Here is a 5607-nt window from a genome sequence, read left to right as displayed (position 1 = left end):
GGTTAACATCTTTACAGAGATGAGAAAAGATGTGTGTCCCTAAAAGAGGAACAGGGCGGTGTAAAAAATAAACAAAACGAGCTTTCAGAAATTAAAAACATGAATGCTGAAATTTAAAACATTGACTAGCAATATTAAAAGATGGAACTGAAGAGAAGCTTTTAGAAAGTAGGACAAAAATAGGAGAGAAGAATATTGGTTCAGGAAATCTAACACCCAAATAACAGACATTTCACAAGGAAAAAGAAAAAATAGATGGGAGAAAAAAAGGAAATAAATACTATAAGAAATTGTCTCAGAACTGAAGACCTGCCCCCTCGCATTGGCAAGACATGCCAGGCACCCAGCACAGTCACTCAACAGCGACATGTGTTCCTGACATTTCAGAATATTAGCATAAAAGATTCCAGGAGCTTCCAGAGAGCAGCTGACCCAGGTCTCCAGTGAGCGGGGATTTGAGGGAAGAAGGAAGGAACTGCCCCGGTTGGGTCTGCGGGCGGACCCTGACCTGGGCTGACTACTGGAACCACTTTTAGGAATTGTTTCTGCACACATGAGAATATGATACTTTCTACCAGAAAGAATCAAAACTGTAACTGGGGAGACCCCAGGCCCAGCCCCAAATTAGCACGTCTTGGTGAGACTTTGGGCAAATCACGTCATGACTGTGGGTCTGTTTCCTCACCTGCAAAAAAGGGTGAATTGGATGACATCAGTGGTTCTCAAAGTGTGATACATGTGTCATCCCTGTTCAGGTGGAATAAAAAACTTAAAGCAGTTAATTTAAAGAAAAATGTTAAGTAAATAGAGGTACAGCAATACAACAAAAATGGAAAGTCTGGTCATCATCAAGACACATTGTCCAAGGTCCTTTCCAGGGATGGCTCTCAATTATTCTAGGTATTTATTCAATGATTATACCGGACCGCAGGGGGAGATTTTCAGAAGGAACCAGATGGTCATCCACTGGGACGGCAGCGTGGCAGGGCTGGACCCCGAATTCGAGAGCTGGGCTTTCGGAGAATCCCTGCCACTTCATCAGGTCCTAAAATCTCTCCTCAGATGACAGTGTTTGCCAAAGCTGAAATCTCCAGGCAGAAGGACAGTGACGTGTGTCCCGTCCCCATCACGGAGCCATCTAGCCCCCCTAACATCCTCCACCAAGGGCCCCGCCCCTTGTCCCCTCTCCCCATAACATTTAACAAGGGCCACCACCCCCAAACCTCCCACTCTGTCCTCTCCAAGGACCCCAGGGCATCTGTGTGCCCAGCACCTGGGGGCTCCTCCCCGCCGGCCAGACCGAAGTGTGTCCAGTGCAGGTCAGAAGCAGCCAGCCGCGCGGGAGAAGGGGTCATCCCGTCCACACGCCCACTTCATGTCCTCCCTCCCTTTTAGAAGAAGGCGCGTAGGGCTTTCCTGGTGGCACAGGAGTTAAGGGTCCGCCTGCCAATGCAGGGGACACGGGTTCGAGCCCTGGTCCCGGAAGATCCCACATGCCGTGGAGCAACTAAGCCCGTGCACCACAACTACTGAGCCTCCGCTCTAGAGCCCGTGAGTCACAACTACTGAGCCCGCGCGCCACAACTACTGAAGCCCACGTGCCTAGAGCCTGTGCTCCACAACAAGAGAAGTCACCGCAATGAGAAGCCCACGCACCACAACAAAGAGTAGCCCCTGCTCACAGCAACTAGAGAAAAGCCCATGTGCAGCAACAAAGACCAAACACAGCCAAAAATAAATAAAATAAAAAATAAATAAATTACTAAAAAAAAAAAAAAAAGAAGGCGCATAAAAGCTCTACAAAAATAGCTTGTTTGCAGGCTAAGAAGAAAGGATCGGTGCATCTGTGAGCCTGAGTCATGTCCCTGGGATGCAGCAGGTGGTGCAGCCAGGCTGCCCTGCCCCCACCCCACCCTCGGGAGTCACCCCGCGGGCAGGGCCCCGCCCAGGTGAGTCAGCAGTGCCCCCAGCCACCTACATGCCTTGGCCCCGGACCCCGCCCAGGAGACCCCAGTTACCTCGGGGCAGCTCCGGAGACCGCGATCGTGGACTCTGTCCCCGCAGTGGCCCGTTGGAAGCCCAGGCTCCCGGCCGTTTCACTTCCCCAAGGGGTTTCACTTCCCTGCAGCCCAGGAAGGGGGGGCCGCCCATGTGCACGTTTCTACATGTGTGTGAGCATCCACCTGTGTGCCTGTGCGTTTCTGGGGGTTATACACACACGTGTGTCTGTGTGTGTGCGTGAGTCTGTGTGCAGGTGGGTTATGCTCATTTGTCTGGGGTGTGAGTCGCTGTGCACCGTGCCTGTATGACCCGGAACATAGTTCTGGACCACACGGACCACCGGGAGGCACTCAGACCCACTCGTGAACTTCGGGAAGTGTTCCCCTCCTCACAGTGCAGGGGGACGTGTGGGCCAGCCCACTGGGCAGCAGGCAAACAAGTAGATATAATAAAAGGTAGATGTTTGGGACTTCCGTGGCGGTCCAGTGGTTAGGACTCGGCCCTTGCACTGCCGAAGGCCCACGTTCAATCCCTGGTCAGTGAACAAAGATCCTGCAAGCCGCATGGCGTGGCTAAAAAGAAACAAAAAGGTAGATGTTTTACGGAGAATCAGGGATGTCGGGGAAGGACAGTGGAGGATGGGGGGGTGGGAGGCCAAGGGAGGTGGGAAGCGTAGCCCCCCGGGCGGGAGGGCAGATTGGACACAGCACTGATGCCCAGAGGCTTTGATCAGGCCGAGCTTCACACCAGCCTGGCCATGCACAGCGGTGTGACCTCAGCCGTGTCATTTAAATGCTCTGTACTTCAGTTTCCTGGGCTGAAAGTGGAGCTCGTAGAAGCAGGGCTGCACACGGTGCTGCACGGGTCAGTGCAGAAGGCCTGCGAAGGGCCCAGTGCCTGGCAGGTTTCCAGCAATACGAACATCACTGTCATTGGAGTAACTCTTGTGACTCAGCCCCAGGCCAACCTAATGGCGACACCATGGTAGGCTGCCCCAGTGACCTGTGTCACACACATGGCCCACATGCTTGCCCTGCACCCCTCCCATCCCAGCCGTGCCCCACTCCTGCAATGCCTTCTGCCCCAAATCACCCACAAAGCCACTTAGCAGCTCCTAGTCTGCTGGAACCGCCAGGCCCCTTGTCATCACTCCAAGAAGTAAAAAGGCCATCGCTTACTAAGCAGGAAGAAATTCTAAAGATAAAATAAATAGGAATTAAGAACTCCCTCATCAAGAGTTCAAGATTAATATATATTTTTTTAATTTTTATTTATTTATTTTTGGCTGCATTGGGTCTTCGTTGCTGTGCACAGGCTTTCTCTAGTTGCGGCGAGCAGGGGCTACTCTTCATTGTGGTGTGCAGGCTTTTCATTGCGGTGGCTTCTCTTGTTGCAGAGCACAGGCTCTAGGTGTGCAGGCTTCAGTAGTTGTGGCTCATGGGCTCTAGAGCGCAGGCTCAGTAGCTGTGGCACACGGGCTTAGTTGCTCCACAGCATGTGGGATCTTCCTGGACCAGGGATTGAACCCGTGTCCCCTGCATTGGCAGGCAGATTCTTTTTTTTTTGCGATACGCGGGCCTCTCACTGTTGTGGCCTCTCCCGTTGCGGAGCACAGGCTCCGGACGCGCAGGATCAGCGGCCATGGCTCACGGGCCCAGCCGCTCCGCGGCATGTGGGATCTTCCCAGCCCGGGGCACGAACCCGTGTCCCCTGCATCGGCAGGCGTACTCTCAACCACTGCGCCACCAGGGAAGCCCTCAAGATTAATTTTTAAAAGTCAGAAGAATCAGGGACTTACTTCCCTGGTGGTCCAGTGGTTTGGACTCCGTGCTTCCACTGCAGGGGGCACAGGTTCGATCCCTGGTCAGGGAGCTAAGATCCTGCATGCAGCATGGCATGGCCAAAAAAAAAAAAAAAGTAAGAGGAATCAAAAGGAAAAAGCAAGTAGTAAAGAAAAACAACATTGGGCATCTCGGATAGCTCTGAGAAACTGCTCCTAAGAGGCAGCGGGAAGGTCAATATCGATGTGAAGGGGGAGTACATACAGCCCAGCACATATTTTTGCAGAAGGTTTCTGCTCGCCTCGAGGCGCAGACGTCACCATGAAGGATTTTACTGCTCTTCTAGATGTGAGGAGATGAAAGAATTGGGCTCATAAAATCTTCTCCTGAAAACACCTAACTATCTGAAGGCCTGTCTGCCAGTTTTTTCCAGAGCACAGAGGGCCTCATTCCTGATCTCCACCCTGAGCTCCTTTCAGGGGTGTCAAAGGTCAGCAGCTGCAGCGGGTCATGATTTAATCCTTGTAGAGGTGGATGGCAAGTGCCAGTTTGTAGTTGACACCCCCAAATTGGAGACAGGAGAGCTTTTAGGATTCAGGATGGTCTCCAGCTGCACAAATATGTGAGAGGTATTTTCATTAAAACTTCTTTTTCCAGGCTTCCCTGGTGGCACAGTGGTTGAGAGTCGGCCTGCCAATGCAGGGGGCCCGGGTTCGAGCCCTGGTCTGGGAAGATCCCACATGCCATGGGGCAACTGGGCCCGTGAACCACAACTACTGAGCCTGCGTGTCTGGAGCCTGTGCTCCACAACAAGAGAGGCCGCCACAGTGAGAGGCCTGCGCGCCGCAATGAAGAGTGGCCCCCACTTGCCGCAACTAGAGAAAGCCCTCGCACAGAAATGAAGACCCAACACAGCCAAAAAAAAAAAAAAAAGATGCCCCTAAAAAAAAAAACTTCTTTTTCCCCAGTACAGTGAGTTATCTGCTGTTGCTATATTCAACCCACAGCAGTATATAGGTTGAGGTTTTAATGTGATGGACATACCATTTTTATAGATGATAATAAGGTCTCTGACCACCAGAGTTAAGAAAATGGATATAATAATAGGTAAAACTTATTGAGAATTATATATATTCACTCATTGAATCCTTGCAGCTCCCTTGACAGGTGGGTGAGCACACAGAGCACCTGGAGACTGGGTAACCTGCCCAGTCACACGAACATGCCCCAGGCAGGGTCACCTGTCGCATCCCTGGCAGCAAGGCCACAGGTCTGCAGGCGTCAGGGCAGATTTCCCCAGCACACGTGGGACATCGGACAGAAAAGATCAGGCATAAGACGAATTTTCCAGATACAGGAGCTTGTGTTTTTAACAAGTAAAGTATTCTTAAGAAGCAGAAAAGTCAGCTCTTCCACAGAACTGCTGTGTAGTATTGAAAAAAATCTGAACATTCCTCAGCTTTAGTGGCTTTACCTGCAAAGAGTGGGGAGTAACAGGTGCCTCCCACTAAGCTTTTTACCAAATCAGTTTGTGTGTTTGTGAAACGACACAGGTGGAAATATTTTTAAAACTGTAAAGTAACTATGCAGTTATACAGGGGAAGTAATGTTCCTTGCACAAGTCTTTCTAAAGTATGTTTTTTTCTGGCTTCGTAGAAGGTACCAAACGTCATTTGACCTTTTACGCCATGTCAGGGTCACGCTCGGGAGCCTTTATTTTATCCTCGGGTGGCTGCTGGGCCATCACACTGAGGTGTGTCCACGCTCAGCCCTGTTCTCGGTGGCCCTGCCCCCACGCACGCTTTATATCAACATGACTCTCTGT

Source organism: Mesoplodon densirostris, chromosome 11 (assembly GCF_025265405.1).
Source record: "Mesoplodon densirostris isolate mMesDen1 chromosome 11, mMesDen1 primary haplotype, whole genome shotgun sequence".
NCBI classification, from domain to species: Eukaryota; Metazoa; Chordata; class Mammalia; order Artiodactyla; family Ziphiidae; genus Mesoplodon; species Mesoplodon densirostris.
Note: the sequence above shows the minus strand (reverse complement) of the source record.